Source organism: Dendrobates tinctorius, unplaced genomic scaffold (genome assembly GCF_039654945.1).
Source record: "Dendrobates tinctorius isolate UK_male_01 unplaced genomic scaffold, ASM3965494v1 ptg000033l, whole genome shotgun sequence".
In the NCBI taxonomy this organism is placed as follows: domain Eukaryota; kingdom Metazoa; phylum Chordata; class Amphibia; order Anura; family Dendrobatidae; genus Dendrobates; species Dendrobates tinctorius.
Window position 1 is genome coordinate 2,704,896 of NW_027361701.1, and position 26,361 is coordinate 2,731,256.

Consider the following 26,361-nt stretch of genomic DNA (forward strand, 5'->3'; position numbering starts at 1 on the left):
TCAAAAACCAGCGGTTTGAATGAACACACATTTCTTGGTAGAATCATGCAGGACTGAAATTTTTGATGTTTTTCTACTCCTCTCATGAGCCCAAACAAGTCTCTAAAAGCATGAGTTTGCAACTACTTTACTTTTGGAGAAAATTCAAAACATTCATTATTCAATAGAGCCCAATATCAAAAATCAGGTTTTGAATGAAGAATCACATTTCTTGGTAGAATCATGCAGGATTGAAATTTTTGATGGTTTTTTACTCCTCTCAACAGCCCAAACAAGTTTCTAAAAGGATGAGTTTGCAACTACTTTACTTTTGGAGAAAATTCAAAACATTCATTATTCAATAGGGCCCAAAATATCAAAAACCAGCGGTTTGAATGAACACACATTTCTTGGTAGAATCGTGCAGGACTGAAATTTTTGATGTTTTTCTACTCCTCTCATGAGCCCAAACAAGTCTCTAAAAGGATGAGTTTGCAACTACTTTACTTTTGGAGAAAATTCAAAACATTCATTATTCAATAGAGCCCAATAGCAAAAACCAGCGTTTTGAATGAAGAATCACATTTCTTGGTAGAATCATGCAGGATTGAAATTTTTGATGGTTTTTTACTCCTCTCAACAGCCCAAACAAGTTTCTAAAAGGATGAGTTTGCAACTACTTTACTTTTGGAGAAAATTCAAAACATTCATTATTCAATAGGGCCCAAACTATCAAAAACCAGCGGTTTGAATGAACACACATTTCTTGGTAGAATCATGCAGGACTGAAATTTTTGATGTTTTTCTACTCCTCTCATGAGCCCAAACAAGTCTCTAAAAGCATGAGTTTGCAACTACTTTACTTTTGGAGAAAATTCAAAACATTCATTACTCAAAAGAGCCCAATAGCAAAAACCAGCGTTTTGAATGAAGAATCACATTTCTTGGTAGAATCATGCAGGATTGAAATTTTTGATGGTTTTTTACTCCTCTCAACAGCCCAAACAAGTTTCTAAAAGGATGAGTTTGCAACTACTTTACTTTTGGAGAAAATTCAAAACATTCATTATTCAATAGGGCCCAAACTATCAAAAACCAGCGGTTTGAATGAACACACATTTCTTGGTAGAATCATGCAGGACTGAAATTTTTGATGTTTTTCTACTCCTCTCATGAGCCCAAACAAGTCTCTAAAAGCATGAGTTTGCAACTACTTTACTTTTGGAGAAAATTCAAAACATTCATTACTCAAAAGAGCCCAATAGTAAAAACCAGCGTTTTGAATGAAGAATCACATTTCTTGGTAGAATCATGCAGGATTGAAATTTTTGATGGTTTTTTACTCCTCTCAACAGCCCAAACAAGTTTCTAAAAGGATGAGTTTGCAACTACTTTACTTTTGGAGAAAATTCAAAACATTCATTATTCAATAGGGCCCAAACTATCAAAAACCAGCGGTTTGAATGAACACACATTTCTTGGTAGAATCATGCAGGACTGAAATTTTTGATGTTTTTCTACTCCTCTCATGAGCCCAAACAAGTCTCTAAAAGCATGAGTTTGCAACTACTTTACTTTTGGAGAAAATTCAAAACATTCATTATTCAATAGAGCCCAATAGCAAAAATCAGGTTTTGAATGAAGAATCACATTTCTTGGTAGAATCATGCAGGATTGAAATTTTTGATGGTTTTTTACTCCTCTCAACAGCCCAAACAAGTTTCTAAAAGGATGAGTTTGCAACTACTTTACTTTTGGAGAAAATTCAAAACATTCATTATTCAATAGGGCCCAAACTATCAAAAACCAGCGGTTTCAATGAACACACATTTCTTGGTAGAATCATGCAGGACTGAAATTTTTGATGTTTTTCTACTCCTCTCATGAGCCCAAACAAGTCTCTAAAAGCATGAGTTTGCAACTACTTTACTTTTGGAGAAAATTCAAAACATTCATTATTCAATAGAGCCCAATAGCAAAAATCAGGTTTTGAATGAAGAATCACATTTCTTGGTAGAATCATGCAGGATTGAAATTTTTGATGGTTTTTTACTCCTCTCAACAGCCCAAACAAGTTTCTAAAAGGATGAGTTTGCAACTACTTTACTTTTGGAGAAAATTCAAAACATTCATTATTCAATAGGGCCCAAAATATCAAAAACCAGCGGTTTGAATGAACACACATTTCTTGGTAGAATCATGCAGGACTGAAATTTTTGATGTTTTTCTACTCCTCTCATGAGCCCAAACAAGTCTCTAAAAGCATGAGTTTGCAACTACTTTACTTTTGGAGAAAATTCAAAACATTCATTATTCAATAGAGCCCAATAGCAAAAACCAGCGTTTTGAATGAAGAATCACATTTCTTGGTAGAATCATGCAGGATTGAAATTTTTGATGGTTTTTTACTCCTCTCAACAGCCCAAACAAGTTTCTAAAAGGATGAGTTTGCAACTACTTTACTTTTGGAGAAAATTCAAAACATTCATTATTCAATGGGGCCCAAAATATCAAAAACCAGCGGTTTGAATGAACACACATTTCTTGGTAGAATCGTGCAGGACTGAAATTTTTGATGTTTTTCTACTCCTCTCATGAGCCCAAACAAGTCTCTAAAAGCATGAGTTTGCAACTACTTTACTTTTGGAGAAAATTCAAAACATTCATTATTCAATAGAGCCCAATAGCAAAAACCAGCGTTTTGAATGAAGAATCACATTTCTTGGTAGAATCATGCAGGATTGAAATTTTTGATGGTTTTTTACTCCTCTCAACAGCCCAAACAAGTTTCTAAAAGGATGAGTTTGCAACTACTTTACTTTTGGAGAAAATTCAAAACATTCATTATTCAATAGGGCCCAAACTATCAAAAACCAGCGGTTTGAGTGAACACACATTTCTTGGTAGAATCATGCAGGACTGAAATTTTTGATGTTTTTCTACTCCTCTCATGAGCCCAAACAAGTCTCTAAAAGCATGAGTTTGCAACTACTTTACTTTTGGAGAAAATTCAAAACATTCATTATTCAATAGAGCCCAATATCAAAAATCAGGTTTTGAATGAAGAATCACATTTCTTGGTAGAATCATGCAGGATTGAAATTTTTGATGGTTTTTTACTCCTCTCAACAGCCCAAACAAGTTTCTAAAAGGATGAGTTTGCAACTACTTTACTTTTGGAGAAAATTCAAAACATTCATTATTCAATAGGGCCCAAAATATCAAAAACCAGCGGTTTGAATGAACACACATTTCTTGGTAGAATCGTGCAGGACTGAAATTTTTGATGTTTTTCTACTCCTCTCATGAGCCCAAACAAGTCTCTAAAAGGATGAGTTTGCAACTACTTTACTTTTGGAGAAAATTCAAAACATTCATTATTCAATAGAGCCCAATAGCAAAAACCAGCGTTTTGAATGAAGAATCACATTTCTTGGTAGAATCATGCAGGATTGAAATTTTTGATGGTTTTTTACTCCTCTCAACAGCCCAAACAAGTTTCTAAAAGGATGAGTTTGCAACTACTTTACTTTTGGAGAAAATTCAAAACATTCATTACACTGGTCAACAGCATTTTTGGTGCCAAAGATATTTCATCGAATTTAGGGTATTTTTGGGGTGCTGATTCTGAATATGTCATCAGTTTTGCCAGATTGGCTCAAGTTTTTGAGATTTTTGGTATCTTATTTATAGCACTTGTTGGTAAATGCGACGCATCATCTCATTAATTTCTTTGGATTAGTACTTGAACTGAGCAGTTCTCAATATAGTTTTGTGTTAATTAGTGTTCTAAAAGTTTGTTCATAGCTTGATTTTTGCACTAACTTTATGTTGTTGTCTGTTTTCCAGTGAAAAGCATGAACTCATCAAGAAGAAGTTGTCTTAACGATCCAGACTCATTCTGTTACATTTGTGGTGAATACACACTGCCAAAACATAGAAGAAACATAACAGACTTCGTAAAAAAAGTGTATTTTGCCTATTTTGGGGTTATGCTTGGGGACCAAGACAAGTTTTGGGCACCACACATAGTGTGCAAAGCATGTATCGAATTATTACGAAAATGGAGCAAAGGACAAAGAAAAAGCTTCAAATTTGGTGTTCCAATGGTGTGGAGAGAGCCAAAAAATCATCATGATGACTGTTATTTATGGTAAACACAGGTACAGGCACATCTTCACAATGAGGGACAGGCCTTCTTGCAGATTCCATGTTACTCCCATTTTCGTTTCTTATGCTTATTGAATCCTTGCACTTGCACTGCACAGAAATAACAGTCATCATGATGATTTTTTGGCTCTCTCCACACCATTGGAACACCAAATTTGAAGCTTTTTCTTTGTCCTTTGCTCCATTTTCGTAATAATTCGATACATGCTTTGCACACTATGTGTGGTGCCCAAAACTTGTCTTGGTCCCCAAGCATAATCCCAAAATAGGCAAAATACACTTTTTTTACGAAGTCTGTTATGTTTCTTCTATGTTTTGGCAGTGTATATTCACCACAAATGTAACAGAATGAGTCTGGATCGTTAAGACAACTTCTTCATGATGAGTTCATGCTTTTCACTGGAAAACAGACAACAACATAAAGTTAGTGCAAAAATCAAGCTATGAACAAACTTTTAGAACACTAATTAACACAAAACTATATTGAGAACTGCTCAGTTCAAGTACTAATCCAAAGAAATTAATGAGATGATGCGTCGCATTTACCAACAAGTGCTATAAATAAGATACCAAAAATCTCAAAAACTTGAGCCAATCTGGCAAAACTGATGACATATTCAGAATCAGCACCCCAAAAATACCCCAAATTCATTAAAATATTTTGGACACCAGAAAAAAAAATTTTTTTCGTTGACCTGTGTTATTCAATAGGGCCCAAACTATCAAAAACCAGCGGTTTGAATGAACACACATTTCTTGGTAGAATCATGCAGGACTGAAATTTTTGATGTTTTTCTACTCCTCTCATGAGCCCAAACAAGTCTCTAAAAGCATGAGTTTGCAACTACTTTACTTTTGGAGAAAATTCAAAACATTCATTACTCAAAAGAGCCCAATAGCAAAAACCAGCGTTTTGAATGAAGAATCACATTTCTTGGTAGAATCATGCAGGATTGAAATTTTTGATGGTTTTTTACTCCTCTCAACAGCCCAAACAAGTTTCTAAAAGGATGAGTTTGCAACTACTTTACTTTTGGAGAAAATTCAAAACATTCATTATTCAATAGGGCCCAAACTATCAAAAACCAGCGGTTTGAATGAACACACATTTCTTGGTAGAATCATGCAGGACTGAAATTTTTGATGTTTTTCTACTCCTCTCATGAGCCCAAACAAGTCTCTAAAAGCATGAGTTTGCAACTACTTTACTTTTGGAGAAAATTCAAAACATTCATTACTCAAAAGAGCCCAATAGTAAAAACTAGCGTTTTGAATGAAGAATCACATTTCTTGGTAGAATCATGCAGGATTGAAATTTTTGATGGTTTTTTACTCCTCTCAACAGCCCAAACAAGTTTCTAAAAGGATGAGTTTGCAACTACTTTACTTTTGGAGAAAATTCAAAACATTCATTATTCAATAGGGCCCAAACTATCAAAAACCAGCGGTTTGAATGAACACACATTTCTTGGTAGAATCATGCAGGACTGAAATTTTTGATGTTTTTCTACTCCTCTCATGAGCCCAAACAAGTCTCTAAAAGCATGAGTTTGCAACTACTTTACTTTTGGAGAAAATTCAAAACATTCATTATTCAATAGAGCCCAATAGCAAAAATCAGGTTTTGAATGAAGAATCACATTTCTTGGTAGAATCATGCAGGATTGAAATTTTTGATGGTTTTTTACTCCTCTCAACAGCCCAAACAAGTTTCTAAAAGGATGAGTTTGCAACTACTTTACTTTTGGAGAAAATTCAAAACATTCATTATTCAATAGGGCCCAAACTATCAAAAACCAGCGGTTTCAATGAACACACATTTCTTGGTAGAATCATGCAGGACTGAAATTTTTGATGTTTTTCTACTCCTCTCATGAGCCCAAACAAGTCTCTAAAAGCATGAGTTTGCAACTACTTTACTTTTGGAGAAAATTCAAAACATTCATTATTCAATAGAGCCCAATAGCAAAAATCAGGTTTTGAATGAAGAATCACATTTCTTGGTAGAATCATGCAGGATTGAAATTTTTGATGGTTTTTTACTCCTCTCAACAGCCCAAACAAGTTTCTAAAAGGATGAGTTTGCAACTACTTTACTTTTGGAGAAAATTCAAAACATTCATTATTCAATAGGGCCCAAAATATCAAAAACCAGCGGTTTGAATGAACACACATTTCTTGGTAGAATCGTGCAGGACTGAAATTTTTGATGTTTCTCTACTCCTCTCATGAGCCCAAACAAGTCTCTAAAAGCATGAGTTTGCAACTACTTTACTTTTGGAGAAAATTCAAAACATTCATTATTCAATAGAGCCCAATAGCAAAAACCAGCGTTTTGAATGAAGAATCACATTTCTTGGTAGAATCATGCAGGATTGAAATTTTTGATGGTTTTTTACTCCTCTCAACAGCCCAAACAAGTTTCTAAAAGGATGAGTTTGCAACTACTTTACTTTTGGAGAAAATTCAAAACATTCATTATTCAATAGGGCCCAAAATATCAAAAACCAGCGGTTTGAATGAACACACATTTCTTGGTAGAATCATGCAGGACTGAAATTTTTGATGTTTTTCTACTCCTCTCATGAGCCCAAACAAGTCTCTAAAAGCATGAGTTTGCAACTACTTTACTTTTGGAGAAAATTCAAAACATTCATTATTCAATAGAGCCCAATAGCAAAAACCAGCGTTTAGAATGAAGAATCACATTTCTTGGTAGAATCATGCAGGATTGAAATTTTTGATGGTTTTTTACTCCTCTCAACAGCCCAAACAAGTTTCTAAAAGGATGAGTTTGCAACTACTTTACTTTTGGAGAAAATTCAAAACATTCATTATTCAATGGGGCCCAAAATATCAAAAACCAGCGGTTTGAATGAACACACATTTCTTGGTAGAATCGTGCAGGACTGAAATTTTTGATGTTTTTCTACTCCTCTCATGAGCCCAAACAAGTCTCTAAAAGCATGAGTTTGCAACTACTTTACTTTTGGAGAAAATTCAAAACATTCATTATTCAATAGAGCCCAATAGCAAAAACCAGCGTTTTGAATGAAGAATCACATTTCTTGGTAGAATCATGCAGGATTGAAATTTTTGATGGTTTTTTACTCCTCTCAACAGCCCAAACAAGTTTCTAAAAGGATGAGTTTGCAACTACTTTACTTTTGGAGAAAATTCAAAACATTCATTATTCAATAGGGCCCAAACTATCAAAAACCAGCGGTTTGAATGAACACACATTTCTTGGTAGAATCATGCAGGACTGAAATTTTTGATGTTTTTCTACTCCTCTCATGAGCCCAAACAAGTGTCTAAAAGGATGAGTTTGCAACTACTTTACTTATGGAGAAAATTCAAAACATTCATTATTCAATAGAGCCCAATAGCAAAAATCAGGTTTTGAATGAAGAATCACATTTCTTGGTAGAATCATGCAGGATTGAAATTTTTGATGGTTTTTTACTCCTCTCAACAGCCCAAACAAGTTTCTAAAAGGATGAGTTTGCAACTACTTTACTTTTGGAGAAAATTCAAAACATTCATTATTCAATAGGGCCCAAAATATCAAAAACCAGCGGTTTGAATGAACACACATTTCTTGGTAGAATCGTGCAGGACTGAAATTTTTGATGTTTTTCTACTCCTCTCATGAGCCCAAACAAGTCTCTAAAAGGATGAGTTTGCAACTACTTTACTTTTGGAGAAAATTCAAAACATTCATTATTCAATAGAGCCCAATAGCAAAAACCAGCGTTTTGAATGAAGAATCACATTTCTTGGTAGAATCATGCAGGATTGAAATTTTTGATGGTTTTTTACTCCTCTCAACAGCCCAAACAAGTTTCTAAAAGGATGAGTTTGCAACTACTTTACTTTTGGAGAAAATTCAAAACATTCATTATTCAATAGGGCCCAAACTATCAAAAACCAGCGGTTTCAATGAACACACATTTCTTGGTAGAATCATGCAGGACTGAAATTTTTGATGTTTTTCTACTCCTCTCATGAGCCCAAACAAGTCTCTAAAAGCATGAGTTTGCAACTACTTTACTTTTGGAGAAAATTCAAAACATTCATTACTCAAAAGAGCCCAATAGCAAAAACCAGCGTTTTGAATGAAGAATCACATTTCTTGGTAGAATCATGCAGGATTGAAATTTTTGATGGTTTTTTACTCCTCTCAACAGCCCAAACAAGTTTCTAAAAGGATGAGTTTGCAACTACTTTACTTTTGGAGAAAATTCAAAACATTCATTATTCAATAGGGCCCAAACTATCAAAAACCAGCGGTTTGAATGAACACACATTTCTTGGTAGAATCATGCAGGACTGAAATTTTTGATGTTTTTCTACTCCTCTCATGAGCCCAAACAAGTCTCTAAAAGCATGAGTTTGCAACTACTTTACTTTTGGAGAAAATTCAAAACATTCATTATTCAATAGAGCCCAATAGCAAAAATCAGGTTTTGAATGAAGAATCACATTTCTTGGTAAAATCATGCAGGATTGAAATTTTTGATGGTTTTTTACTCCTCTCAACAGCCCAAACAAGTTTCTAAAAGGATGAGTTTGCAACTACTTTACTTTTGGAGAAAATTCAAAACATTCATTATTCAATAGGGCCCAAACTATCAAAAACCAGCGGTTTCAATGAACACACATTTCTTGGTAGAATCATGCAGGACTGAAATTTTTGATGTTTTTCTACTCCTCTCATGAGCCCAAACAAGTCTCTAAAAGCATGAGTTTGCAACTACTTTACTTTTGGAGAAAATTCAAAACATTCATTATTCAATAGAGCCCAATAGCAAAAATCAGGTTTTGAATGAAGAATCACATTTCTTGGTAGAATCATGCAGGATTGAAATTTTTGATGGTTTTTTACTCCTCTCAACAGCCCAAACAAGTTTCTAAAAGGATGAGTTTGCAACTACTTTACTTTTGGAGAAAATTCAAAACATTCATTATTCAATAGGGCCCAAACTATCAAAAACCAGCGGTTTCAATGAACACACATTTCTTGGTAGAATCATGCAGGACTGAAATTTTTGATGTTTTTCTACTCCTCTCATGAGCCCAAACAAGACTCTAAAAGCATGAGTTTGCAACTACTTTACTTTTGGAGAAAATTCAAAACATTCATTATTCAATAGAGCCCAATAGCAAAAATCAGGTTTTGAATGAAGAATCACATTTCTTGGTAAAATCATGCAGGATTGAAATTTTTGATGGTTTTTTACTCCTCTCAACAGCCCAAACAAGTTTCTAAAAGGATGAGTTTGCAACTACTTTACTTTTGGAGAAAATTCAAAACATTCATTATTCAATAGGGCCCAAACTATCAAAAACCAGCGGTTTCAATGAACACACATTTCTTGGTAGAATCATGCAGGACTGAAATTTTTGATGTTTTTCTACTCCTCTCATGAGCCCAAACAAGTCTCTAAAAGCATGAGTTTGCAACTACTTTACTTTTGGAGAAAATTCAAAACATTCATTACTCAAAAGAACCCAATAGCAAAAAACAGCGTTTTGAATGAAGAATCACATTTCTTGGTAGAATCATGCAGGATTGAAATTTTTGATGGTTTTTTACTCCTCTCAACAGCCCAAACAAGTTTCTAAAAGGATGAGTTTGCAACTACTTTACTTTTGGAGAAAATTCAAAACATTCATTATTCAATAGGGCCCAAAATATCAAAAACCAGCGGTTTGAATGAACACATATTTCTTGGTAGAATCGTGCAGGACTGAAATTTTTGATGTTTTTCTACTCCTCTCATGAGCCCAAACAAGTCTCTAAAAGGATGAGTTTGCAACTACTTTACTTTTGGAGAAAATTCAAAACATTCATTATTCAATAGAGCCCAATAGCAAAAACCAGCGTTTTGAATGAAGAATCACATTTCTTGGTAGAATCATGCAGGATTGAAATTTTTGATGGTTTTTTACTCCTCTCAACAGCCCAAACAAGTTTCTAAAAGGATGAGTTTGCAACTACTTTACTTTTGGAGAAAATTCAAAACATTCATTATTCAATAGGGCCCAAACTATCAAAAACCAGCGGTTTGAATGAACACACATTTCTTGGTAGAATCATGCAGGACTGAAATTTTTGATGTTTTTCTACTCCTCTCATGAGCCCAAACAAGTCTCTAAAAGCATGAGTTTGCAACTACTTTACTTTTGGAGAAAATTCAAAACATTCATTACTCAAAAGAGCCCAATAGCAAAAACCAGCGTTTTGAATGAAGAATCACATTTCTTGGTAGAATCATGCAGGATTGAAATTTTTGATGGTTTTTTACTCCTCTCAAAAGCCCAAACAAGTTTCTAAAAGGATGAGTTTGCAACTACTTTACTTTTGGAGAAAATTCAAAACATTCATTATTCAATAGAGCCCAATAGCAAAAATCAGGTTTTGAATGAAGAATCACATTTCTTGGTAAAATCATGCAGGACTGAAATTTTTGATGTTTTTCTACTCCTCTCATGAGCCCAAACAAGTCTCTAAAAGCATGAGTTTGCAACTACTTTACTTTTGGAGAAAATTCAAAACATTCATTATTCAATAGAGCCCAATAGCAAAAATCAGGTTTTGAATGAAGAATCACATTTCTTGGTAAAATCATGCAGGATTGAAATTTTTGATGGTTTTTTACTCCTCTCAACAGCCCAAACAAGTTTCTAAAAGGATGAGTTTGCAACTACTTTACTTTTGGAGAAAATTCAAAACATTCATTATTCAATAGGGCCCAAACTATCAAAAACCAGCGGTTTGAATGAACACACATTTCTTGGTAGAATCGTGCAGGACTGAAATTTTTGATGTTTTTCTACTCCTCTCGTGAGCCCAAACAAGTCTCTAAAAGGATGAGTTTGCAACTACTTTACTTTTGGAGAAAATTCAAAACATTCATTATTCAATAGAGCCCAATAGCAAAAACCAGCGTTTTGAATGAAGAATCACATTTCTTGGTAGAATCATGCAGGATTGAAATTTTTGATGGTTTTTTACTCCTCTCAACAGCCCAAACAAGTTTCTAAAAGGATGAGTTTGCAACTACTTTACTTTTGGAGAAAATTCAAAACATTCATTATTCAATAGGGCCCAAACTATCAAAAACCAGCGGTTTGAATGAACACACATTTCTTGGTAGAATCATGCAGGACTGAAATTTTTGATGTTTTTCTACTCCTCTCATGAGCCCAAACAAGTCTCTAAAAGCATGAGTTTGCAACTACTTTACTTTTGGAGAAAATTCAAAACATTCATTATTCAATAGAGCCCAATAGCAAAAATCAGGTTTTGAATGAAGAATCACATTTCTTGGTAAAATCATGCAGGATTGAAATTTTTGATGGTTTTTTACTCCTCTCAACAGCCCAAACAAGTTTCTAAAAGGATGAGTTTGCAACTACTTTACTTTTGGAGAAAATTCAAAACATTCATTATTCAATAGGGCCCAAACTATCAAAAACCAGCGGTTTGAATGAACACACATTTCTTGGTAGAATCATGCAGGACTGAAATTTTTGATGTTTTTCTACTCCTCTCATGAGCCCAAACAAGTCTCTAAAAGCATGAGTTTGCAACTACTTTACTTTTGGAGAAAATTCAAAACATTCATTACTCAAAAGAGCCCAATAGCAAAAACCGGCGTTTTGAATGAAGAATCACATTTCTTGGTAGAATCATGCAGGATTGAAATTTTTGATGGTTTTTTACTCCTCTCAACAGCCCAAACAAGTTTCTAAAAGGATGAATTTGCAACTACTTTACTTTTGGAGAAAATTCAAAACATTCATTATTCAATAGGGCCCAAACTATCAAAAACCAGCGGTTTGAATGAACACACATTTCTTGGTAGAATCATGCAGGACTGAAATTTTTGATGTTTTTCTACTCCTCTCATGAGCCCAAACAAGTCTCTAAAAGCATGAGTTTGCAACTACTTTACTTTTGGAGAAAATTCAAAACATTCATTACTCAAAAGAGCCCAATAGCAAAAACCAGCGTTTTGAATGAAGAATCACATTTCTTGGTAGAATCATGCAGGATTGAAATTTTTGATGGTTTTTTACTCCTCTCAACAGCCCAAACAAGTTTCTAAAAGGATGAGTTTGCAACTACTTTACTTTTGGAGAAAATTCAAAACATTCATTATTCAATAGGGCCCAAACTATCAAAAACCAGCGGTTTCAATGAACACACATTTCTTGGTAGAATCATGCAGGACTGAAATTTTTGATGTTTTTCTACTCCTCTCATGAGCCCAAACAAGTCTCTAAAAGCATGAGTTTGCAACTACTTTACTTTTGGAGAAAATTCAAAACATTCATTATTCAATAGAGCCCAATAGCAAAAATCAGGTTTTGAATGAAGAATCACATTTCTTGGTAAAATCATGCAGGATTGAAATTTTTGATGGTTTTTTACTCCTCTCAACAGCCCAAACAAGTTTCTAAAAGGATGAGTTTGCAACTACTTTATTTTTGGAGAAAATTCAAAACATTCATTATTCAATAGGGCCCAAACTATCAAAAACCAGCGGTTTCAATGAACACACATTTCTTGGTAGAATCATGCAGGACTGAAATTTTTGATGTTTTTCTACTCCTCTCATGAGCCCAAACAAGTCTCTAAAAGCATGAGTTTGCAACTACTTTACTTTTGAAGAAAATTCAAAACATTCATTATTCAATAGAGGACAATAGCAAAAATCAGGTTTTGAATGAAGAATCACATTTCTTGGTAGAATCATGCAGGATTGAAATTTTTGATGGTTTTTTACTCCTCTCAACAGCCCAAACAAGTTTCTAAAAGGATGAGTTTGCAACTACTTTACTTTTGGAGAAAATTCAAAACATTCATTATTCAATAGGGCCCAAAATATCAAAAACCAGCGGTTTGAATGAACACACATTTCTTGGTAGAATCGTGCAGGACTGAAATTTTTGATGTTTTTCTACTCCGCTCATGAGCCCAAACAAATCTCTAAAAGCATGAGTTTGCAACTACTTTACTTTTGGAGAAAATTCAAAACATTCATTATTCAATAGAGCCCAATAGCAAAAACCAGCGTTTTGAATGAAGAATCACATTTCTTGGTAGAATCATGCAGGATTGAAATTTTTGATGGTTTTTTACTCCTCTCAACAGCCCAAACAAGTTTCTAAAAGGATGAGTTTGCAACTACTTTACTTTTGGAGAAAATTCAAAACATTCATTATTCAATAGGGCCCAAAATATCAAAAACCAGCGGTTTGAATGAACACACATTTCTTGGTAGAATCATGCAGGACTGAAATTTTTGATGTTTTTCTACTCCTCTCATGAGCCCAAACAAGTCTCTAAAAGCATGAGTTTGCAACTACTTTACTTTTGGAGAAAATTCAAAACATTCATTATTCAATAGAGCCCAATAGCAAAAACCAGCGTTTTGAATGAAGAATCACATTTCTTGGTAGAATCATGCAGGATTGAAATTTTTGATGGTTTTTTACTCCTCCCAACAGCCCAAACAAGTTTCTAAAAGGATGAGTTTGCAACTACTTTACTTTTGGAGAAAATTCAAAACATTCATTATTCAATAGGGCCCAAACTATCAAAAACCAGCGGTTTCAATGAACACACATTTCTTGGTAGAATCATGCAGGACTGAAATTTTTGATGTTTTTCTACTCCTCTCATGAGCCCAAACAAGTCTCTAAAAGCATGAGTTTGCAACTACTTTACTTTTGGAGAAAATTCAAAACATTCATTATTCAATAGAGCCCAATAGCAAAAATCAGGTTTTGAATGAAGAATCACATTTCTTGGTAGAATCATGCAGGATTGAAATTTTTGATGGTTTTTTACTCCTCTCAACAGCCCAAACAAGTTTCTAAAAGGATGAGTTTGCAACTACTTTACTTTTGGAGAAAATTCAAAACATTCATTATTCAATAGGGCCCAAAATATCAAAAACCAGCGGTTTGAATAAACACACATTTCTTGGTAGAATCGTGCAGGACTGAAATTTTTGATGTTTTTCTACTCCTCTCATGAGCCCAAACAAGTCTCTAAAAGCATGAGTTTGCAACTACTTTACTTTTGGAGAAAATTCAAAACATTCATTATTCAATAGAGCCCAATAGCAAAAACCAGCGTTTTGAATGAAGAATCACATTTCTTGGTAGAATCATGCAGGATTGAAATTTTTGATGGTTTTTTACTCCTCTCAACAGCCCAAACAAGTTTCTAAAAGGATGAGTTTGCAAGTACTTTACTTTTGGAGAAAATTCAAAACATTCATTATTCAATAGGGCCCAAACTATCAAAAACCAGCGGTTTGAATGAACACACATTTCTTGGTAGAATCATGCAGGACTGAAATTTTTGATGTTTTTCTACTCCTCTCATGAGCCCAAACAAGTCTCTAAAAGCATGAGTTTGCAACTACTTTACTTTTGGAGAAAATTCAAAACATTCATTATTCAATAGAGCCCAATAGCAAAAATCAGGTTTTGAATGAAGAATCACATTTCTTGGTAGAATCATGCAGGATTGAAATTTTTGATGGTTTTTTACTCCTCTCAACAGCCCAAACAAGTTTCTAAAAGGATGAGTTTGCAACTACTTTACTTTTGGAGAAAATTCAAAACATTCATTATTCAATAGGGCCCAAAATATCAAAAACCAGCGGTTTGAATGAACACACATTTCTTGGTAGAATCGTGCAGGACTGAAATTTTTGATGTTTTTCTACTCCTCTCATGAGCCCAAACAAGTCTCTAAAAGCATGAGTTTGCAACTACTTTACTTTTGGAGAAAATTCAAAACATTCATTATTCAATAGAGCCCAATAGCAAAAACCAGCGTTTTGAATGAAGAATCACATTTCTTGGTAGAATCATGCAGGATTGAAATTTTTGATGGTTTTTTACTCCTCTCAAAAGCCCAAACAAGTTTCTAAAAGGATGAGTTTGCAACTACTTTACTTTTGGAGAAAATTCAAAACATTCATTATTCAATAGGGCCCAAACTATCAAAAACCAGCGGTTTGAATGAACACACATTTCTTGGTAGAATCATGCAGGACTGAAATTTTTGATGTTTTTCTACTCCTCTCATGAGCCCAAACAAGTCTCTAAAAGCATGAGTTTGCAACTACTTTACTTTTGGAGAAAATTCAAAACATTCATTATTCAATAGGGCCCAAAATATCAAAAACCAGCGGTTTGAATGAACACACATTTCTTGGTAGAATCGTGCAGGACTGAAATTTTTGATGTTTTTCTACTCCTCTCATGAGCCCAAACAAGTCTCTAAAAGGATGAGTTTGCAACTACTTTACTTTTGGAAAAAATTCAAAACATTCATTATTCAATAGGGCCCAAAATATCAAAAACCAGCGGTTTGAATGAACACACATTTCTTGGTAGAATCGTGCAGGACTGAAATTTTTGATGTTTTTCTACTCCTCTCATGAGCCCAAACAAGTCTCTAAAAGGATGAGTTTGCAACTACTTTACTTTTGGAGAAAATTCAAAACATTCATTACTCAAAAGAGCCCAATAGCAAAAACCAGCGTTTTGAATGAAGAATCACATTTCTTGGTAGAATCATGCAGGATTGAAATTTTTGATGGTTTTTTACTCCTCTCAACAGCCCAAACAAGTTTCTAAAAGGATGAGTTTGCAACTACTTTACTTTTGGAAAAAATTCAAAACATTCATTATTCAATAGGGCCCAAACTATCAAAAACCAGCGGTTTCAATGAACACACATTTCTTGGTAGAATCATGCAGGACTGAAATTTTTGATGTTTTTCTACTCCTCTCATGAGCCCAAACAAGTCTCTAAAAGCATGAGTTTGCAACTACTTTACTTTTGGAGAAAATTCAAAACATTCATTATTCAATAGAGCCCAATAGCAAAAATCAGGTTTTGAATGAAGAATCACATTTCTTGGTAAAATCATGCAGGATTGAAATTTTTGATGGTTTTTTACTCCTCTCAACAGCCCAAACAAGTTTCTAAAAGGATGAGTTTGCAACTACTTTACTTTTGGAGAAAATTCAAAACATTCATTATTCAATAGGGCCCAAACTATCAAAAACCAGCGGTTTCAATGAACACACATTTCTTGGTAGAATCATGCAGGACTGAAATTTTTGATGTTTTTCTACTCCTCTCATGAGCCCAAACAAGTCTCTAAAAGCATGAGTTTGCAACTACTTTACTTTTGGAGAAAATTCAAAACATTCATTATTCAATAGAGCCCAATAGCAAAAATCAGGTTTTGAATGAAGAATCACATTTCTTGGTAGAATCATGCAGGATTGAAATTTTTGATGGTTTTTTACTCCTCTCAACAGCCCAAACAAGTTTCTAAAAGGATGAGTTTGCAACTACTTTACTTTTGGAGAAAATTCAAAACATTCATTATTCAATAGGGCCCAAACTATCAAAAACCAGCGGTTTCAATGAACACACATTTCTTGGTAGAATCATGCAGGACTGAAATTTTTGATGTTTTTCTACTCCTCTCATGAGCCCAAACAAGTCTCTAAAAGCATGAGTTTGCAACTACTTTACTTTTGGAGAAAATTCAAAACATTCATTATTCAATAGAGCCCAATAGCAAAAATCAGGTTTTGAATGAAGAATCACATTTCTTGGTAAAATCATGCAGGATTGAAATTTTTGATGGTTTTTTACTCCTCTCAACAGCCCAAACAAGTTTCTAAAAGGATGAGTTTGCAACTACTTTACTTTTGGAGAAAATTCAAAACATTCATTATTCAATAGGGCCCAAACTATCAAAAACCAGCGGTTTCAATGAACACACATTTCTTGGTAGAATCATGCAGGACTGAAATTTTTGATGTTTTTCTACTCCTCTCATGAGCCCAAACAAGTCTCTAAAAGCATGAGTTTGCAACTACTTTACTTTTGGAGAAAATTCAAAACATTCATTACTCAAAAGAGCCCAATAGCAAAAAACAGCGTTTTGAATGAAGAATCACATTTCTTGGTAGAATCATGCAGGATTGAAATTTTTTATGGTTTTTTACTCCTCTCAACAGCCCAAACAAGTTTCTAAAAGGATGAGTTTGCAACTACTTTACTTTTGGAGAAAATTCAAAACATTCATTATTCAATAGGGCCCAAAATATCAAAAACCAGCGGTTTGAATGAACACATATTTCTTGGTAGAATCGTGCAGGACTGAAATTTTTGATGTTTTTCTACTCCTCTCATGAGCCCAAACAAGTCTCTAAAAGGATGAGTTTGCAACTACTTTACTTTTGGAGAAAATTCAAAACATTCATTATTCAATAGAGCCCAATAGCAAAAACCAGCGTTTTGAATGAAGAATCACATTTCTTGGTAGAATCATGCAGGATTGAAATTTTTGATGGTTTTTTACTCCTCTCAACAGCCCAAACAAGTTTCTAAAAGGATGAGTTTGCAACTACTTTACTTTTGGAGAAAATTCAAAACATTCATTATTCAATAGGGCCCAAACTATCAAAAACCAGCGGTTTGAATGAACACACATTTCTTGGTAGAATCATGCAGGACTGAAATTTTTGATGTTTTTCTACTCCTCTCATGAGCCCAAACAAGTCTCTAAAAGCATGAGTTTGCAACTACTTTACTTTTGGAGAAAATTCAAAACATTCATTACTCAAAAGAGCCCAATAGCAAAAACCAGCGTTTTGAATGAAGAATCACATTTCTTGGTAGAATCATGCAGGATTGAAATTTTTGATGGTTTTTTACTCCTCTCAACAGCCCAAACAAGTTTCTAAAAGGATGAGTTTGCAACTACTTTACTTTTGGAGAAAATTCAAAACATTCATTATTCAATAGGGCCCAAACTATCAAAAACCAGCGGTTTCAATGAACACACATTTCTTGGTAGAATCATGCAGTACTGAAATTTTTGATGTTTTTCTACTCCTCTCATGAGCCCAAACAAGTCTCTAAAAGCATGAGTTTGCAACTACTTTACTTTTGGAGAAAATTCAAAACATTCATTATTCAATAGAGCCCAATAGCAAAAATCAGGTTTTGAATGAAGAATCACATTTCTTGGTAGAATCATGCAGGATTGAAATTTTTGATGGTTTTTTACTCCTCTCAACAGCCCAAACAAGTATCTAAAAGGATGAGTTTGCAACTACTTTACTTTTGGAGAAAATTCAAAACATTCATTATTCAATAGGGCCCAAACTATCAAAAACCAGCGGTTTCAATGAACACACATTTCTTGGTAGAATCATGCAGGACTGAAATTTTTGATGTTTTTCTACTCCTCTCATGAGCCCAAACAAGTCTCTAAAAGCATGAGTTTGCAACTACTTTACTTTTGGAGAAAATTCAAAACATTCATTATTCAATAGAGCCCAATAGCAAAAATCAGGTTTTGAATGAAGAATCACATTTCTTGGTAAAATCATGCAGGATTGAAATTTTTGATGGTTTTTTACTCCTCTCAACAGCCCAAACAAGTTTCTAAAAGGATGAGTTTGCAACTACTTTACTTTTGGAGAAAATTCAAAACATTCATTGTTCAATAGGGCCCAAACTATCAAAAACCAGCGGTTTGAATGAACACACATTTCTTGGTAGAATCGTGCAGGACTGAAATTTTTGATGTTTTTCTACTCCTCTCGTGAGCCCAAACAAGTCTCTAAAAGGATGAGTTTGCAACTACTTTACTTTTGGAGAAAATTCAAAACATTCATTATTCAATAGAACCCAATAGCAAAAACCAGCGTTTTGAATGAAGAATCACATTTCTTGGTAGAATCATGCAGGATTGAAATTTTTGATGGTTTTTTACTCCTCTCAACATCCCAAACAAGTTTCTAAAAGGATGAGTTTGCAACTACTTTACTTTTGGAGAAAATTCAAAACATTCATTATTCAATAGGGCCCAAACTATCAAAAACCAGCGGTTTGAATGAACACACATTTCTTGGAAGAATCATGCAGGACTGAAATTTTTGATGTTTTTCTACTCCTCTCATGAGCCCAAACAAGTCTCTAAAAGCATGAGTTTGCAACTACTTTACTTTTGGAGAAAATTCAAAACATTCATTACTCAAAAGAGCCCAATAGTAAAAACCAGCGTTTTGAATGAAGAATCACATTTCTTGGTAGAATCATGCAGGATTGAAATTTTTGATGGTTTTTTACTCCTCTCAACAGCCCAAACAAGTTTCTAAAAGGATGAGTTTGCAACTACTTTACTTTTGGAGAAAATTCAAAACATTCATTATTCAATAGGGCCCAAACTATCAAAAACCAGCGGTTTCAATGAACACACATTTCTTGGTAGAATCATGCAGGACTGAAATTTTTGATGTTTTTCTACTCCTCTCATGAGCCCAAACAAGTCTCTAAAAGCATGAGTTTGCAACTACTTTACTTTTGGAGAAAATTCAAAACATTCATTATTCAATAGGGCCCAAACTATCAAAAACCAGCGGTTTCAATGAACTCGCATTTCTTGGTAGAATCATGCAGGACTGAAATTTTTGATGTTTTTCTACTCCTCTCATGAGCCCAAACAAGTCTCTAAAAGCATGAGTTTGCAACTACTTTACTTTTGGAGAAAATTCAAAACATTCATTATTCAATAGAGCCCAATAGCAAAAATCAGGTTTTGAATGAAGAATCACATTTCTTGGTAAAATCATGCAGGATTGAAATTTTTGATGGTTTTTTACTCCTCTCAACAGCCCAAACAAGTTTCTGAAAGGATGAGTTTGCAACTACTTTACTTTTGGAGAAAATTCAAAACATTCATTATTCAATAGGGTTCAAACTATCAAAAACCAGCGGTTTGAATGAACACACATTTCTTGGTAGAATCATGCAGGACTGAAATTTTTGATGTTTTTCTACTCCTCTCATGAGCCCAAACAAGTCTCTAAAAGCATGAGTTTGCAACTACTTTACTTTTGGAGAAAATTCAAAACATTCATTACTCAAAAGAGCCCAATAGCAAAAACCAGCGTTTTGAATGAAGAATCACATTTCTTGGTAGAATCATGCAGGATTGAAATTTTTGATGGTTTTTTACTCCTCTCAACAGCCCAAACAAGTTTCTAAAAGGATGAGTTTGCAACTACTTTACTTTTGGAGAAAATTCAAAACATTCATTATTCAATAGGGCCCAAACTATCAAAAACCAGCGGTTTGAATGAACACACATTTCTTGGTAGAATCATGCAGGACTGAAATTTTTGATGTTTTTCTACTCCTCTCATGAGCCCAAACAAGTCTCTAAAAGCATGAGTTTGCAACTACTTTACTTTTGGAGAAAATTCAAAACATTCATTACTCAAAAGAGCCCAATAGCAAAAACCAGCGTTTTGAATGAAGAATCACATTTCTTGGTAGAATCATGCAGGATTGAAATTTTTGATGGTTTTTTACTCCTCTCAACAGCCCAAACAAGTTTCTAAAAGGATGAGTTTGCAACTACTTTACTTTTGGAGAAAATTCAAAACATTCATTATTCAATATGGCCCAAACTATCAAAAACCAGCGGTTTCAATGAACACACATTTCTTGGTAGAATCATGCAGGACTGAAATTTTTGATGTTTTTCTACTCCTCTCATGAGCCCAAACAAGTCTCTAAAAGCATGAGTTTGCAACTACTTTACTTTTGGAGAAAATTCAAAACATTCATTATTCAATAGAGCCCAATAGCAAAAATCAGGTTTTGAATGAAGAATCACATTTCTTGGTAAAATCATGCAGGATTGAAATTTTTGATGGTTTTTTACTCCTCTCAACAGCCCAAACAAGTTTCTAAAAGGATGAGTTTGCAACTACTTTACTTTTGGAGAAAATTCAAAACATTCATTATTCAATAGGGCCCAAACTATCAAAAACCAGCGGTTTCAATGAACACACATTTCTTGGTAGAATCATGCAGGACTGAAATTTTTGATGTTTTTCTACTCCTCTCATGAGCCCAAACAAGTCTCTAAAAGCATGAGTTTGCAACTACTTTACTTTTGGAGAAAATTCAAAACATTCATTATTCAATAGAGCCCAATAGCAAAAATCAGGTTTTGAATGAAGAATCACATTTCTTGGTAAAATCATGCAGGATTGAAATTTTTGATGGTTTTTTACTCCTCTCAACAGCCCAAACAAGTTTCTAAAAGGATGAGTTTGCAACTACTTTACTTTTGGAGAAAATTCAAAACATTCATTATTCAATAGGGCCCAAACTATCAAAAACCAGCGGTTTCAATGAACACACATTTCTTGGTAGAATCATGCAGGACTGAAATTTTTGATGTTTTTCTACTCCTCTCATGAGCCCAAACAAGTCTCTAAAAGCATGAGTTTGCAACTACTTTACTTTTGAAGAAAATTCAAAACATTCATTATTCAATAGAGGACAATAGCAAAAATCAGGTTTTGAATGAAGAATCACATTTCTTGGTAGAATCATGCAGGATTGAAATTTTTGATGGTTTTTTACTCCTCTCAACAGCCCAAACAAGTTTCTAAAAGGATGAGTTTGCAACTACTTTACTTTTGGAAAAAATTCAAAACATTCATTATTCAATAGGGCCCAAACTATCAAAAACCAGCGGTTTCAATGAACACACATTTCTTGGTAGAATCATGCAGGACTGAAATTTTTGATGTTTTTCTACTCCTCTCATGAGCCCAAACAAGTCTCTAAAAGCATGAGTTTGCAACTACTTTACTTTTGGAGAAAATTCAAAACATTCATTATTCAATAGAGCCCAATAGCAAAAATCAGGTTTTGAATGAAGAATCACATTTCTTGGTAAAATCATGCAGGATTGAAATTTTTGATGGTTTTTTACTCCTCTCAACAGCCCAAACAAGTTTCTAAAAGGATGAGTTTGCAACTACTTTACTTTTGGAGAAAATTCAAAACATTCATTATTCAATAGGGCCCAAACTATCAAAAACCAGCGGTTTCAATGAACACACATTTCTTGGTAGAATCATGCAGGACTGAAATTTTTGATGTTTTTCTACTCCTCTCATGAGCCCAAACAAGTCTCTAAAAGCATGAGTTTGCAACTACTTTACTTTTGGAGAAAATTCAAAACATTCATTATTCAATAGAGCCCAATAGCAAAAATCAGGTTTTGAATGAAGAATCACATTTCTTGGTAGAATCATGCAGGATTGAAATTTTTGATGGTTTTTTACTCCTCTCAACAGCCCAAACAAGTTTCTAAAAGGATGAGTTTGCAACTACTTTACTTTTGGAGAAAATTCAAAACATTCATTATTCAATAGGGCCCAAACTATCAAAAACCAGCGGTTTCAATGAACACACATTTCTTGGTAGAATCATGCAGGACTGAAATTTTTGATGTTTTTCTACTCCTCTCATGAGCCCAAACAAGTCTCTAAAAGCATGAGTTTGCAACTACTTTACTTTTGGAGAAAATTCAAAACATTCATTATTCAATAGAGCCCAATAGCAAAAATCAGGTTTTGAATGAAGAATCACATTTCTTGGTAAAATCATGCAGGATTGAAATTTTTGATGGTTTTTTACTCCTCTCAACAGCCCAAACAAGTTTCTAAAAGGATGAGTTTGCAACTACTTTACTTTTGGAGAAAATTCAAAACATTCATTATTCAATAGGGCCCAAACTATCAAAAACCAGCGGTTTCAATGAACACACATTTCTTGGTAGAATCATGCAGGACTGAAATTTTTGATGTTTTTCTACTCCTCTCATGAGCCCAAACAAGTCTCTAAAAGCATGAGTTTGCAACTACTTTACTTTTGGAGAAAATTCAAAACATTCATTACTCAAAAGAGCCCAATAGCAAAAAACAGCGTTTTGAATGAAGAATCACATTTCTTGGTAGAATCATGCAGGATTGAAATTTTTGATGGTTTTTTACTCCTCTCAACAGCCCAAACAAGTTTCTAAAAGGATGAGTTTGCAACTACTTTACTTTTGGAGAAAATTCAAAACATTCATTATTCAATAGGGCCCAAAATATCAAAAACCAGCGGTTTGAATGAACACATATTTCTTGGTAGAATCGTGCAGGACTGAAATTTTTGATGTTTTTCTACTCCTCTCATGAGCCCAAACAAGTCTCTAAAAGGATGAGTTTGCAACTACTTTACTTTTGGAGAAAATTCAAAACATTCATTATTCAATAGAGCCCAATAGCAAAAACCAGCGTTTTGAATGAAGAATCACATTTCTTGGTAGAATCATGCAGGATTGAAATTTTTGATGGTTTTTTACTCCTCTCAACAGCCCAAACAAGTTTCTAAAAGGATGAGTTTGCAACTACTTTACTTTTGGAGAAAATTCAAAACATTCATTATTCAATAGGGCCCAAACTATCAAAAACCAGCGGTTTGAATGAACACACATTTCTTGGTAGAATCATGCAGGACTGAAATTTTTGATGTTTTTCTACTCCTCTCATGAGCCCAAACAAGTCTCTAAAAGCATGAGTTTGCAACTACTTTACTTTTGGAGAAAATTCAAAACATTCATTACTCAAAAAAGCCCAATAGCAAAAACCAGCGTTTTGAATGAAGAATCACATTTCTTGGTAGAATCATGCAGGATTGAAATTTTTGATGGTTTTTTACTCCTCTCAACAGCCCAAACAAGTTTCTAAAAGGATGAGTTTGCAACTACTTTACTTTTGGAGAAAATTCAAAACATTCATTATTCAATAGGGCCCAAACTATCAAAAACCAGCGGTTTCAATGAACACACATTTCTTGGTAGAATCATGCAGTACTGAAATTTTTGATGTTTTTCTACTCCTCTCATGAGCCCAAACAAGTCTCTAAAAGCATGAGTTTGCAACTACTTTACTTTTGGAGAAAATTCAAAACATTCATTATTCAATAGAGCCCAATAGCAAAAATCAGGTTTTGAATGAAGAATCACATTTCTTGGTAGAATCATGCAGGATTGAAATTTTTGATGGTTTTTTACTCCTCTCAACAGCCCAAACAAGTATCTAAAAGGATGAGTTTGCAACTACTTTACTTTTGGAGAAAATTCAAAACATTCATTATTCAATAGGGCCCAAACTATCAAAAACCAGCGGTTTCAATGAACACACATTTCTTGGTAGAATCATGCAGGACTGAAATTTTTGATGTTTTTCTACTCCTCTCATGAGCCCAAACAAGTCTCTAAAAGCATGAGTTTGCAACTACTTTACTTTTGGAGAAAATTCAAAACATTCATTATTCAATAGAGCCCAATAGCAAAAATCAGGTTTTGAATGAAGAATCACATTTCTTGGTAAAATCATGCAGGATTGAAATTTTTGATGGTTTTTTACTCCTCTCAACAGCCCAAACAAGTTTCTAAAAGGATGAGTTTGCAACTACTTTACTTTTGGAGAAAATTCAAAACATTCATTATTCAATAGGGCCCAAACTATCAAAAACCAGCGGTTTGAATGAACACACATTTCTTGGTAGAATCGTGCAGGACTGAAATTTTTGATGTTTTTCTACTCCTCTCGTGAGCCCAAACAAGTCTCTAAAAGGATGAGTTTGCAACTACTTTACTTTTGGAGAAAATTCAAAACATTCATTATTCAATAGAACCCAATAGCAAAAACCAGCGTTTTGAATGAAGAATCACATTTCTTGGTAGAATCATGCAGGATTGAAATTTTTGATGGTTTTTTACTCCTCTCAACATCCCAAACAAGTTTCTAAAAGGATGAGTTTGCAACTACTTTACTTTTGGAGAAAATTCAAAACATTCATTATTCAATAGGGCCCAAACTATCAAAAACCAGCGGTTTCAATGAACACACATTTCTTGGTAGAATCATGCAGGACTGAAATTTTTGATGTTTTTCTACTCCTCTCATGAGCCCAAACAAGTCTCTAAAAGCATGAGTTTGCAACTACTTTACTTTTGGAGAAAATTCAAAACATTCATTATTCAATAGAGCCCAATAGCAAAAATCAGGTTTTGAATGAAGAATCACATTTCTTGGTAGAATCATGCAGGATTGAAATTTTTGATGGTTTTTTACTCCTCTCAACAGCCCAAACAAGTTTCTAAAAGGATGAGTTTGCAACTACTTTACTTTTGGAGAAAATTCAAAACATTCATTATTCAATAGGGCCCAAACTATCAAAAACCAGCGGTTTCAATGAACACACATTTCTTGGTAGAATCATGCAGGACTGAAATTTTTGATGTTTTTCTACTCCTCTCATGAGCCCAAACAAGTCTCTAAAAGCATGAGTTTGCAACTACTTTACTTTTGGAGAAAATTCAAAACATTCATTATTCAATAGAGCCCAATAGCAAAAATCAGGTTTTGAATGAAGAATCACATTTCTTGGTAAAATCATGCAGGATTGAAATTTTTGATGGTTTTTTACTCCTCTCAACAGCCCAAACAAGTTTCTAAAAGGATGAGTTTGCAACTACTTTACTTTTGGAGAAAATTCAAAACATTCATTATTCAATAGGGCCCAAACTATCAAAAACCAGCGGTTTCAATGAACACACATTTCTTGGTAGAATCATGCAGGACTGAAATTTTTGATGTTTTTCTACTCCTCTCATGAGCCCAAACAAGTCTCTAAAAGCATGAGTTTGCAACTACTTTACTTTTGGAGAAAATTCAAAACATTCATTACTCAAAAGAGCCCAATAGCAAAAAACAGCGTTTTGAATGAAGAATCACATTTCTTGGTAGAATCATGCAGGATTGAAATTTTTGATGGTTTTTTACTCCTCTCAACAGCCCAAACAAGTTTCTAAAAGGATGAGTTTGCAACTACTTTACTTTTGGAGAAAATTCAAAACATTCATTATTCAATAGGGCCCAAACTATCAAAAACCAGCGGTTTCAATGAACACACATTTCTTGGTAGAATCATGCAGTACTGAAATTTTTGATGTTTTTCTACTCCTCTCATGAGCCCAAACAAGTCTCTAAAAGCATGAGTTTGCAACTACTTTACTTTTGGAGAAAATTCAAAACATTCATTATTCAATAGAGCCCAATAGCAAAAATCAGGTTTTGAATGAAGAATCACATTTCTTGGTAGAATCATGCAGGATTGAAATTTTTGATGGTTTTTTACTCCTCTCAACAGCCCAAACAAGTATCTAAAAGGATGAGTTTGCAACTACTTTACTTTTGGAGAAAATTCAAAACATTCATTAT